Raw genomic sequence first — 12,991 nt, 5'->3', positions numbered from 1 at the left:
CAGGAGTTTCTCCAGTGAGAGTGGTGAGGGGCCTATTTGCATGTATTTACATCTCATTATTACCTCATTCCCACCTCATTTAAATGCAATTTCCTATTCTCCCACAAGGCAGAGAGAAACTAGACAGCACCAATTCCCGACATGAAAGTCAGTGCAGGTACTGGTAGCTTCAGTTTGCTAATGGCTGACCCGGACCTCCATCTTGGTCATCAATCCTCAACACTTGGGCAGTGATCATCTGCATTCTTTGTCCATGAAGATTAGAGAGGAGAAAGTGAGGACTGCAGATGCTGGAGATCAGAGATGAAAATATGTTTCTGGAAAAGCGCAGCAGGTCAGGCAGCATCTAAGGAACAGGAGAATCAACGTCTCGGGCATGAGCCTGAAGAAGGGCTCATACCCGAAACGTCGATTCTCCTGCTCCTTGGATGCTGCCTGACCTGCTGCGCTTTTCCAGCAACACATTTTCAGCCATGAAGATTAGCATCAACATTCAACCTGCACCAGCTTCACCAGATTATCGTCGCAAATCTGAACTCATTTTATAACATAGTTCACCTCTTCAACATAGTTCTTTGGACTGCACCAACACCTTGCATCATAACATTCTGCCAAGGACGCCATGTGTGTAGGGACTGGCATTCAACTCATCCATCAGACCCGGGTGTATCTCAGGGTTCCTTGCTTATTTTTTCTTAGCACTCACTTACCTTCTGTCTACATGGATGCTCAAATCGGCTCTTTTGGCACATTTCTGCCGTATTTAGAACTTACAGCCTAACAGTACTTCTGCTTTGCATGTCAGCACAGATGCATTTGCTAGCAGCGACCAGCGAAGAGGGCTGACATATCGTGCTACATCAGTATCACACCTGCACTATGTGCCAGTAGCTTATACAGCAAACATACTTCAACCACAAACAAAAACAGAAATTGCTAGAAAAACACAGTAGTTTGGCAGCATCTGTGGAGAAATTAAAGTTAACATTTCAGGTCCAGTGACCCTCCTTCAGAACTGTTTAAATTTTGTAAACTGTGTAATCAGTTTGAGGAACTTAGAGTTCAGTCAGGCGTCTGGTCACTTATCAGAGTTGTCTTTCCCGTTCGGTCAGGTTGTGGGCTATGATCAGTCCAAATTGTCTGTTCACTGCAAGTCAAGTGGGGACAGTGTTACCAGGTCCAATGCTAGGGAATCAGCGTACAAAAGTAGAAGAAATTGGAAATTGGTACGGGAAGAGTTACAGGTGGTGAGTGGAGATCAATCAATACCATCACTCTGGTTTCAATGGGGTTGACAAAGATAGCGAGAAAGAATGAAACATGAACATTGGAGGTCGTCACCTACATTGAGGGGCTCAGCCTATGACTCATTCCATGAAGCTCTACCTGCATTCGATCCTACCCTCTGCCAAATCAAAAGTGGACACATCAAGAATAAAAACTGCTGCCCTCACACCTGGAGTGCATAGAGTTAAGGGTTCCTTTTCTGTGGGTTCTACTTATGTGTGGTGTGAGACCATTCAAGAGACAGTGGAATTAAGCAGGTACCCACACAGTACATGTTAAAGACATCTGTTGTTATCACACAACTCTGTATGTGATCCTCATGAATCAATCATCAGTTTCAACTAAAAGTCCTGGCTACAAGCAACCTGGACAATAATTATTCAACATTACAAATTACCTAGTAATGGCTATGAAATACAAGTAATGTTAGGTGAACTGTAAACATTCACTTTAGTTCTAAAATTCACAATCACTTTCAAAGCCGAGTATCAGCAATTTATGGCAGTTCTTCCTCAGCCTGCAGCAGAGACATGGCAATGGTGTGCTCCTGAGTTTGGTCTAATGGACCCAATGGAGGTGTCTGTATCTGAGCTGGTGGAGGTTGCATGAGGAGGTTTTGCTGGTGCATGCTCCGAGGAGTGTCCGAGATGGAAGAGGACATGATATGCTGAGGGGTTGGGCTTTTCAAGGTGGAAACTGTGCAGATGCCACTGGTGCCTACAGGAGACAAGGGGGGAATAAGTTATGAAATAGGGGTAGAAGTTTGGGAGTATTGAGTACAGTCACACAGTGGCAGTATTGGGAGAGTAGCACAGCAGTGGACAATGAATCTTACTTGGTTGCCAGGAAGTAAAGGTTTTGGTATCACCACATGAACAGTCACAGTCCTCTCCTGCTAAGGCAGAGACTCTCTTATCATAGAGTTTAAGCAGGCAAATGTTGGGCACCCTACCACTTATCTTGGTTCTCTCTGCCCTTTTGTGCACATTTTCTTCTTGAACTCACAGAAAAGGAGACACTCAGTGGTTGGTAAAGTTGTTAATGTTGATGTAGGTGGAGGAAAGTTGTCCTGCGTGAGTGACTAGGAAGGTCAGAGGGCCTGCAGGTCTAATAGTCTGGGAGTTGTGGAAGATGCTGCATATAATAGAGTGGTAAACCATGAACCTTGGGTGAAAGTGGGTGCAGTAGCAGAGTTAGAGAGAGTGAGAGGTAGCAGAGAGAAAATAGTGGCATTTACCTTGGCAAATGGAGAAAGTTATTAACCTTTTACCTGCATTGCTGGGAGGTCCTACAGATTGCTAATACTGCACAGACCTGGACGGCAACTACAGACCAAGCTGGTCGGTTAGATGCCATGGTATCCTCTGGTGGTCCTCTCCACCACATTGTCCACCAGGGCCTCAGAGAAGTGTATTGCCAACTTCCCTTTCTCACACATGTCTTTTTGACTTGTGTAACAACGTCTTGTCAATGGCATTATCTGGCTTGTGGCATTTAACCTGGTGTGGAGCTGGGATTTAAAAATAGTACTAATGCCATGAATCCCAGAATGGCCCAGCAGCACTGAATACCTCCACTTGAACACAAAATGTAGAAGTGTGGTGCATATGTCATGGTGAATAGTAGGGAATTGCATGAAATAAACTTGTTCAAACTCAAGGAACAAAACTCCCCATGAGGCTTCCCGAAATGGACACTTAGCCAATTTTAGTAAAATTTAGCCCTTAGTCTGTAATTTTTCAACTTTGCCCCATTGACACAAGGCTGGACTTTCCAGTGGGCTTGGGAAGAGATGATCTGTGCACTTTTGCAGCTTCTGATCTGCATACCTCACCATTGTCTCACTTTGCTTGGGATTTCAAAGGGAGGTTGGATTCTCTGTGTAATTTTTATTTATTCATTTTGTGGGACATGGGCATCACTGGTTGGCCAGCATTTATTGTCTGTCCCTAGTTGCCCTTGAGAAGCTGATGGTGAACTGCCTTCTTGAACCACGGCAGTCCTCCTCCAGCGGTTTTTAATAAACTACTATGGACTTTTAAAAACTGCTATGGACTGTGTGAGGATTAAAGGTGTAAAGGTGGGCCAGTTGAAAATCTGCCTTCGTTCTCTAATGCAGCCATTTAGCTCCCAATAATCCTAAGCTTCATCTCCCTCACCTTCCCACCCAACCCTTCCCGTTCAGGTTAGCCATTCCACACCTTCTCAACTACCCACACCCATGTATCGTCCAGTTTGCACCAGGTACAGCCTTTGGAAGTTACACATTAGCTGAATTAATTTGAAATTTTTGGGAAAATATTAAGCCTCTAACAATATATCAGAATGTCACTCTGTGAAGAACAGGAACATCAGTCAAGCTCTGCTCATCACAATAGATAATAGGTGCAGGAGTAGGCTATTCTGCCCTTCAAGCCTGCACCATCATTCAATATGATCATGGCTGATCATCCTTAATCAGTATCCTGTTTCTGCCTTATCTCCATAACCCTTGATAGCTCTATCCAATTCTTTCTTAAATGAATCCAGAGACTGGGTCTCCACTGCCCTCTGGGGCAGAGCATTCCACACAGCCACCACTCTCTGGGTGAAGACGTTTCTCCTCATCTCTGTCCTAAATGGTCTACCCCGTAGTTTTAAGCTGTGTCCTCTGGTTCGGCACTCACCCATCAGCGGAAACATGTATTCTGCCTACAGAGTGTCCAATCCTTTAATAATCTTATACGTCTCAATCATAACCCCTCTCAGTCTTCTAAACTCAAGGGTATACAAGCACAGTCGCTCCAGTCTTTCAGTGTAAGGTAATCCCACCATTGCAGGAATTGACCTTGTGAACCTACGCTGCACTCCCTCAATAGCCAGAATGTCTTTCCTCAAATTTGGAGACCAGAACTGCACACAGTACTCCAGGTGTGGTCTCACTAGGGCACTGTACAGCTGCAGAAGAACCTCTTTGCTTCTATACTCAATCCCTCTTGTTATGAAGGCCAGCATACTATTAGCCTTCTTCACTACGTGCTGTACCTGCATGCTTATCTTCATTGACTCATATACAAGAACACCCAGATCTCTCTGTATTGCCCCTTTACCTAAATTGATTCCATTTAGGTAGTAATCTGCCTTCCTGTTCTTGCCACCAAAGTGGATAACCATACATTTATCCACATTAAAGTGCATCTGCCATGCATCTGACCACTCACCTAACTTGTCCAGGTCACCCTGTAATCTCCTAACATCCTCATCACTTTTCACCCTGCCACCCAGCTTAGTATCATCAGCAAATTTGCTAATGTTATTACTAATACCATATTCTATATCATTAACATATTATTGTAAAAAGCTGCGGTCCCAGTACGGATCCCTGCAGTACCCCACTGGTCACTGCCTGCCATTCCGAAATGGAGCTGTTTATCACTACTCTTTGTTTCCTGTCAACCAACCAACTTTCAATCCAAGTTAGTACTTTGCCCCCAATACCATGCGCCCTAAGTTTGCTCATTAACCTCCTATGTGGGACTTTATCAAAAGCTTTCTGAAAGTCCAGGTACACTACATCTACTGGATCTCCCTCATCCATCTTCAGAGTTACATCCTCAAAAAATTCCAGAAGATTAGTCAAGCATGATTTCCCCTTCATAAATCCATGCTGATTCTGACCTATCCTGTTACTACTACCAGATGTGTCGTAATTTCATCCTTTATAATAGACTCCAGCATCTTTTCCACCAGTGAGATCAGACTAACTGGTCTATAATTTCCTGCTTTCTCTCTCACCTTTCTTAAAAAGTGGTACAACATCAGCCACCCTCCAATCCGCAGGAACTGATCCCGAATCTATCGAACTCTGGAAAATAATCACCAACGCATCCACGATTTCTCGAGCCACCTCCTTCAGTGCCCTGGGATGTAGACCATCAGGCCCCAGGGACTTATCAACCTTCAGACCTAATAGTCTCTCCAACACCAATTCCTGGCAAATATAAATTCCCTTCAGTTCAGGTCCTTCAGCCACTGTTACCTCAGGGAGATTGCTTGTGTCTTCCCCAGTGAACACAGATCTGAAGTACCAATTCAATTCTTCTGCCATTTCTTTGTTCCCCGTAATATATTCCCCTGTTTCTGTCTTCAAGGGCCCAATTTTAGTCTTAACCATTTTTTTGCCTTTCACATACCTAAAAAAACTTTTACTATCCTTTACATTTTTAGCCAGTTTACCTTCATACCTCATTTTTTCTCTGTGTATTTCCTTCTTAGTAATCCTCTGTTGTTCTTTAAAAGCTTCCCAGTCCTCCGTTTTCCCACTTATCTTTGCTGTGTTATACTTTTTCTCTTGTAACTTTATATGTTTCTTAACTTCCCTCATCAGCCACAGCCACCCATGCCTCCTCATAGGATCTTTCTTCCTTTTTGGAATGAACTGATCCTGCAACTTCTGCATTATACACAGAAATATCCACCATTGTTCCTCCACTGTCATCCCTCCTAAGGTATTGCACCATTGAATTTTGGCCAGCTCCTCCCTCATAGCTCCTTAGTTCCCTCTATTCAACTGGAACATTGTCACTTCCGATTGTACCCTCTCCCTCTCAAATTGCAGATTGAAGTACAATTGCATTGTATTATGGTCACTACTTCCCAATGGCTCCTTCACTTAGAGGTCTCTGACCAATTCTGGTTTGTTGCACAATACCAGATCCAGAATTGCCTTCCCCTGGTCGGCTCCAGCACCAGCTGTTCTAAGAATCCATCTCTGAGGCACTCCACAAAGTCTCTTTCTTGAGGTCCAATACCATCCTGATTCTCCCAGTCTACCTGCATGTTGAAATCCCCCATAAAACTGTAGTACATCTTTGCGACAGACCAATTTCAGCTCCTGATTTAACTTACATCCAACATCCAGACTACTGTTTGGGGGCCTGTAGATAACTCCCAAGAGGGTCTTTTTACCCTTAGTATTTCTCAGCTCTATCCACACTGACTCTACACCCTCCGGAAGGATCAGAAACTAGGTAGGAAGCAGCAGCACACGTTAGTGATGCCTCCTTGGCGGTTCTCCTGAGCCTCCGTCCAGTAGAGAAGTGAAGCTCTTTTCCCTTTGGATGGCAACAAAATTCCAGTCATAAATGATGAAGGCAACATGGTCAGAGGTGGCTGCAGAGGTCAGTGCCTGTGGGCAGCTCAAGGGAATCTCTCTCCAATGGCACTGAAGGATGAATGACTGCACTACAATATATACCACTGTCCACTTAATGTTTGATGCTCCTACAGAGTACGAGTTAGCAAAATAGGGTTACTCTGCAGAGGACTGTCACACAGAAGTTTGGGAGCCAGGCATCTTTTTCACTTGCCTAGTGTGTGGTCAATGTCTGTCACTTCATTGCAACTACCAAAGTAGTATCACTGGCATCTCAGTGGTACTGCCTCTTAAACATTTGTCAGGATTTATACTTCAAACATAGCATTCAGCTGCTCACAGATCTTTCATCACAATTGGAAGAATGTTTCCATCCGACAGGTTTTCACCAAAACTCACTGGGACAGCATCACAATCACAAAAGATGGCCTTTTGAGTTGAATCCACTTTTGAGTTGAATCCACTTTTGAGTTCAGTCTCACTTCGGAACATATGATATTGGAGTGGAGGTAAACCATTTGGCCGCTTCAGCCTGTTCATTCATTCAAAAATATCATGGCTGATGTGTTTGGGTTTCAATTTCACATTCCCTTCTACTTCTGATAACCCTCAATTTTATCACCTGACAAGTATCTATCCATTTTTGTCTTAAAAAATATTCAATGGCTCTGCCTCTGCCACCTTCTGAGCTGAAGTGTTCCACAGTCATTTGAGCCTCAGAAAAATTATTCCTCTCATCTCTTTGCTGAAAGGGAGTAAGACTAATTTTAAATCAGAGTCCCTTAGTTCTGGACTGGTCCACAAGAGGAAGTCTTTTTTTCTATATCCACCTTGTGAAGACCATTCAAGACCTTATACACTTCAATCAAATCATCCCTCATTCTTCTAAACTCCAGTGGAAACAAACCCAGCCTAGTCAATCTTTCATAACAAGACAACCCACCTGTTGCAAGAATCAAACTGGCAACCATCAGCTGTAATGCTTCTAAAGCATTTATATCCTTCCTTAAGATGAGAAGGCCAAAGCTGCACACAGTATTTGAGATCTTATCAATGCCCAGTATAACTTTAGTATAACATCCTCCATTTTATGTTCAAATCTTCCCATAATAAAAAATAGCATACCATTGTTCTTCTTGATTATAAGCTATACCCATTTCTTAATTTATTGTGACTCATGCACTAGTGGATTTAAAATCCCACTGCATCTCAGAACTGTGCACGTGCTCTCCATTTAAATAATAATACTTTTTTTTATTCTTCCTGTCAAGGTGAAAATCTTCAAATTTCCCCACAATACACTCCATCGGCCAGATTTTGTGTCCACATACAACCCATCCATACCCATCCACAATTTTCTTGGGACTTCTTCACAATATACTTTCCTACCTATCTTGGTGTCATTGGCAAATTTAGTTACCATGTCTTTGCTCACCTCATCTGAGTCATTGATGTAAATTGTAAAATGTTGAGTCCCCAACACAGACCCCTATGGGAGTCCACTTGACTCATCTTGCCAATTAGTCTAAATTTATTTATGAAAACTGTTTTCTGATATGTTACTCCTGCACCACAAGTTTAATTTCTCCAGTAACCTTTGATGTAGCACCTCAAGTTCAGTGTATCTACAGGCTCTCCTTTATTCACAGTGCATTGTAGCCCTTCAAGGAACACCAATAAATAATTTAAACATAATATTCCATTGACAAAGCCATGCTTACTCTTCCCAGTTATCCCGAGTTTTTTTTGTTTTTAATGTATGCAGCTATAATCTCTTCAACCTAGAAGATGTTGGATGTTTTGAATTGCTTGCCTGGTTTAGTGATTGAGATGGTAGAAGGAACTTGCATTTGCAGTTGAACCTGCAAGGCATGGACCAGGTGCTGGTGAAAGCGTGATTAGAACTGATGGTCACTTAACGCAGACATGATTGGCTGAATTACTCTCAGTGCTGTAACTTTTTTATGGCTTTATCTTTATTGGTCACAACTAGAAAGGAACTGATAATGTGCTCAGATGACAAAAACATTATATCATGTATTGTGCAATTTATGGCTTGAATATCAAGATAAAGTAATGTTTCTTTATAGACCACAGTCTAATTTTATTAAGGTAAATATTTTCTTTTAAACAGATGAGTGAATATATCAGCAAAAGACATTTCCTCGGTTGAGTTTCCTTTTAAAAAAAAGAAATTTAAGTCATCTTGAAGATGACTTCGATTTCTTAGGCAACCTCTGAATTGTGCCAGTTTCGCTATTTTACAAACTGATTGATAACTTTCATCAGCTAATAGAAAGAAAGGAAGAAAAAGAAAAAGAAAAACTGGGGCAAAATAGTTTAATCCTCTAACAAAACTACTTCACAGGGTTTGAAAAGTTGAGAAAATGTGGACGCAAAAATATACATCAGCATCACAACAGTGTACTAGCATTAATCCCATGAGAGAATATTTTAAATTTTTAAAAACTAATTTCGTGTGGTGTAGTTTTCTTGCCTCCATCAGTACGTATTTTAAAAGTAACAACACTTTAATGAAAAGCATTCCTCTTGCATTAGGAGCCCATCAGAATTTGATGAACAGAATTATTTCCTTGCCACATTGAATTTTGCATCAAAAAATAGATGAAGGTATTAAAAATCTTTGATTAAAAAATAATTAAAATAGTATTTTGTTTGAAATTGAGCCACACATTCAGCATATTTTTGGAAGCGATGATCTTCAAAATTAAAGACTCATTCAGGAGATCTATCACTTGCAATTGTCCCTTGGAAATATTTTGACACTGGCCAAGAAGGTTTTCATGGTAACATCTGTGTGTTACAAGATTTAATGTTCGTGATGTTTAAACAGGAAGTATTTTCAGATATTTTTGAATTTTGGAAACAGTCAAATGGTTATCTAAATGTCTTAAAGGACATGATAAATACTTAATAGCATTTAACAGTCAGACCATTACTATTGTATTGACTTTTAGAATCCCCATCCTTACATAACTTATGACAGATATTCGGAGTTAAATACAATACAAAATTAAATAGACTTTTGCAAAACAATATTAATTAGTTTGCTTAGATGTATTGTATGCAGGTAAGAACATTTTTTCTGCTTCAACAATTACAAAAACAAACCAAAATGGAAGTGTTTTACTTCATTCAGACACTTCCGTCGTACTCTCAAATCCTGCTGTCTTTAACTAGGCCACTTTGGCTCATTTTACATATAGTGCAGCCAGTAAATAGTCAGAATCTATAAATCTACAAGCCTTTGCTTTTGGGGGTGACATGAAGAGAAAATTCACAACACAAATTCAAATGCCAATCACGTTTTCATAAAATAATTGTGAAGCAAACTACTTCTATCTACAGGTTAACATTTATTGTCTATTAGCAAATTCTTCAAAGTCTTTCTGAAGTCTTGCAGCTTTAAAAGTCACTTTTTCATATTTCCTGTTTAATATGAGCATTTAAGATACAAGTATTTCAATAGAATTCCTAATCAGCTAGCCTTTAGGAAAAACACTGAACCCAAGGCTTAAATTAGCACTTCACTCAAAAATTTAGAAAAATAAACACAGTTTGCTACGAAAGATGCATTAACATGGTTATACCAGGGTTCAAAATTTCATCTAAAATTGAAATCCATTAAAATGTATTGTCTCACCCAGCAACAGCAATGAAAATAACTACTTACTTCATTTAAACCAGTATTTTCAATTTATTAGCTGAGCACACTGAACCTATCTGAAGTTATCTTCCTTTGCATATACTGCATTACACCATGCTGAAGCAAAAGTTTCAACAACCTGGCGCTGAAATTTCACAGCCAAACAAAATTACTCAATCCACTGCTAATAATTTCAATAAAGTTATATATTAATAAAGTTATATTATGCACTTAGTCTTACACTACCATAGTACCGACCATCTTATTAGCAACTTAAGAATTTTCAACATATACCTCCATATTTATTACCAAGTTATGTTCCTACAGTTTTTAACTAGTTGTTTCACTCATGTTGTGCATGCATAAATTCTTCAACATGTAAACTGCTGTAGAAAAAAAACTATATGAAGAATATAGCTTTCGACAATATTAATGAAAGTACTAATTAATACTACTAAGTATTAATTAAAAAGATTCTACTTGAAAATATTCCGTTATATATAAAAGTGTTACATTTAAATACTGTAGAATTTTTTCCATATTCAATAGAGTGTATTTTCTTGTGGATGCAGTTTACTGAAATGGAACAATATTATATATCCTGAATTGAATCGGTGCTTTAACAATTCAGTATCCTCACAGTGCTGAGCACAGTTTAACAAGGTGCATTATTTATCATTTTAACATTTTAAAGAAAGATTAGCACTTTTCTGAACTGTCACATTTGTTCTATAAACTCCAAAGTATATTCTACAAGAAGTTCCTGCAGAGACTCAAATCACACCATAAGATCTGTGACTTCTATAATGAACTATCTCAAATGTAACTCAATCTGTGAAAACAGATAATAGCACAACTGATGTTCAAAATTATTTAGAACGTGTGATAAAATTCTTCCAAACACAGTGAAGGCAATTGCTCCATATTTGTTTTGCACTTTCTTTCAAAAGAACATCTGTAGCTCAAACGTTTTTTTGAGCAGGGTTGCAAGTTTCTGAAAACTTCAATTCTACATTCATGTTTCAGTTCCTCTAAATTGTTGTGGTTTTAACTGGAGTACTCTGCACTTTAAAGCTTTATCTGATGCAGACCTCTCGACTATATAAAATTTAGATTGGCCAGAAATATTAAATCACTTAAGTGCCAAACAGGCCATTTATCACTGTTTTATTTAAATTAACTTTGCTTACCTTCAAAATTTTCAATCTATTTCAAAGCATTAAATTTATACAGTTCCCTGAATTTCTTTCTGCTTGCTTCCTGTTAGCTGTATGTTGAACGTCAGACTTCCTCACCGCACCTCATTTGAGATCAGAGCTCGAACAACAGTGGTTAGACTCATAGTGGAACAAGACTATTGGCTTGTTTCCACCTTTCAAAGTTGCATACAATAAGTATAATGGTGACTTAAAAATAAATGTCATTAGAACACTTTTCATATGCTTCTGCCTGAAATGTATTAACAACTTCTGTCATTTACCATACACATTTAAAAAGAGACTTGCAGTTATGTAGTGCCTTTCTCAACCTCTCAGGATATCCCCAATGCACTTCCTAACCAATGAGCTACTTTTGAAGCGCAAACACTATTGTACTGTGAGCATGTACTTATGTGCAAATAAGTATCATCATAAAAATGTGACTATTTTAAAAAAAAACAGCTGGCGTTTTTAAAAATAATTCACATTTTCACTAAACTACTGGATTTAAAAGTAATAGCTACATCAGGATTCACTGACTATCCAGAACTGCAAGTTATAAGTAGAAACAGTAGTGCATGTGACAGCAGCATTTATAGCTGAGCCAAAATTGTGAGGAGCCTTTTAATTTCACAACAGAAAATATGTCATAGGCTTCACTTTTCTCATAAACGTTCTGCTGAATGAAGTCCAATTTATATTTCCTATATTTTTGCAAGTGAGGGTTTTTTTTTAAATTTCGAGATTCTTACATTTGCTGAGTTACTTGATCCACAAAGGAAGCAGCCAACATCCTTTTAACAGCTTAATACACAGCAGAAAGCTGCTCAATTTCCTCTCAAGTGTTTTTCTGAGGTTTCAGTCATTTGCAAAGTTCACATATTTGAGCAAATCAAAGTGTTATAAATTTCAATTCACTCACATAAAAGAGCATATGTCCAGGCAAACACTCAAATACACAAGTGCATTCTAAATGTACGCGAATAGTCACGTCCCATTAATGGTCCCATTACAAACATGTGAACATGGAAGGCAAAGTTATTTGGTGAATGGACTTGAATGGTTTCAAAACATTTAGATTCTTTGATTGTGGACTCGCATAGGAACATAAGACTTAGAAGCAGGATCAGGACATTTGATCCTTCAAACCTGCTGTACCGTTGAATAGAATCATGGTTGCTGAGGTTGTGATCTCATCTCCATTTCCTGTCTACAACCCATAACCTTTCTTGCTTATAAAGAAATCTAACTTGGCCTAGAATAAATTAAAAGGTCCAGCTACATTTACCTTCTGGAGAAGAGAATTCCACTCATTAACAAACTACCAAGAGGAAATTCATCTTCAACGTACCTTAAAAGAGAGATCTCTTATTTTTAAACTGTGTTCCTTAGTTTTAGTCTCTCTCACAAGTAGAGGTATCCTTCAGATACCTTATTCAATTCTCTCAAGATCTTTCAATAAGATCACCTCGCACTGCTCTAAACTCCAATGGGTATAGATTTATGGATTAGTGGTGCTGGAAAAGCACAGCAGTTCAGGCAGCATTCGAGGAGCAGTAAAATCGACGTTTCGGGCAAAAGCCTTTCATCAGGAATACAGACAGAGAGCCTGAAGGGTGGAGAGATAAATGAGAGGAGTGTGGGGGTGGGGAGAAAGTAACAGAGTACAATAGGTGAATGGGGGTGGGGGTGAAGGTAATCGGT

General features: G+C 39.5%; 1 protein-coding gene across 4 annotated transcripts in view; it reads right to left on the bottom strand.

The window, feature by feature from the left end:
* The window catches only part of wipf1b (WAS/WASL interacting protein family, member 1b), a 128,212-nt gene that overhangs the window by 72,061 nt on the left and 43,160 nt on the right, over window positions 1-12,991 (bottom strand). The window contains exon 1 of one of the 4 annotated variants that reach the window (XM_043693582.1): window positions 11,279-11,449. The exons of 2 other annotated variants lie outside the window; for them this stretch is intronic. The gene's annotated coding sequence lies outside the window, so the exon portion shown is untranslated. Of the gene's footprint in view, window positions 1-10,115; window positions 10,139-11,278; window positions 11,450-12,991 lie in introns of those variants that run through there. One more of the 4 variants, XM_043693584.1, reaches the window with a different exon arrangement.

This window comes from Chiloscyllium plagiosum, chromosome 7 (assembly GCF_004010195.1).
Source record: "Chiloscyllium plagiosum isolate BGI_BamShark_2017 chromosome 7, ASM401019v2, whole genome shotgun sequence".
Taxonomy (NCBI): domain Eukaryota; kingdom Metazoa; phylum Chordata; class Chondrichthyes; order Orectolobiformes; family Hemiscylliidae; genus Chiloscyllium; species Chiloscyllium plagiosum.
Note: the sequence above shows the minus strand (reverse complement) of the source record. Positions and strands in the feature narration are given on the sequence as shown.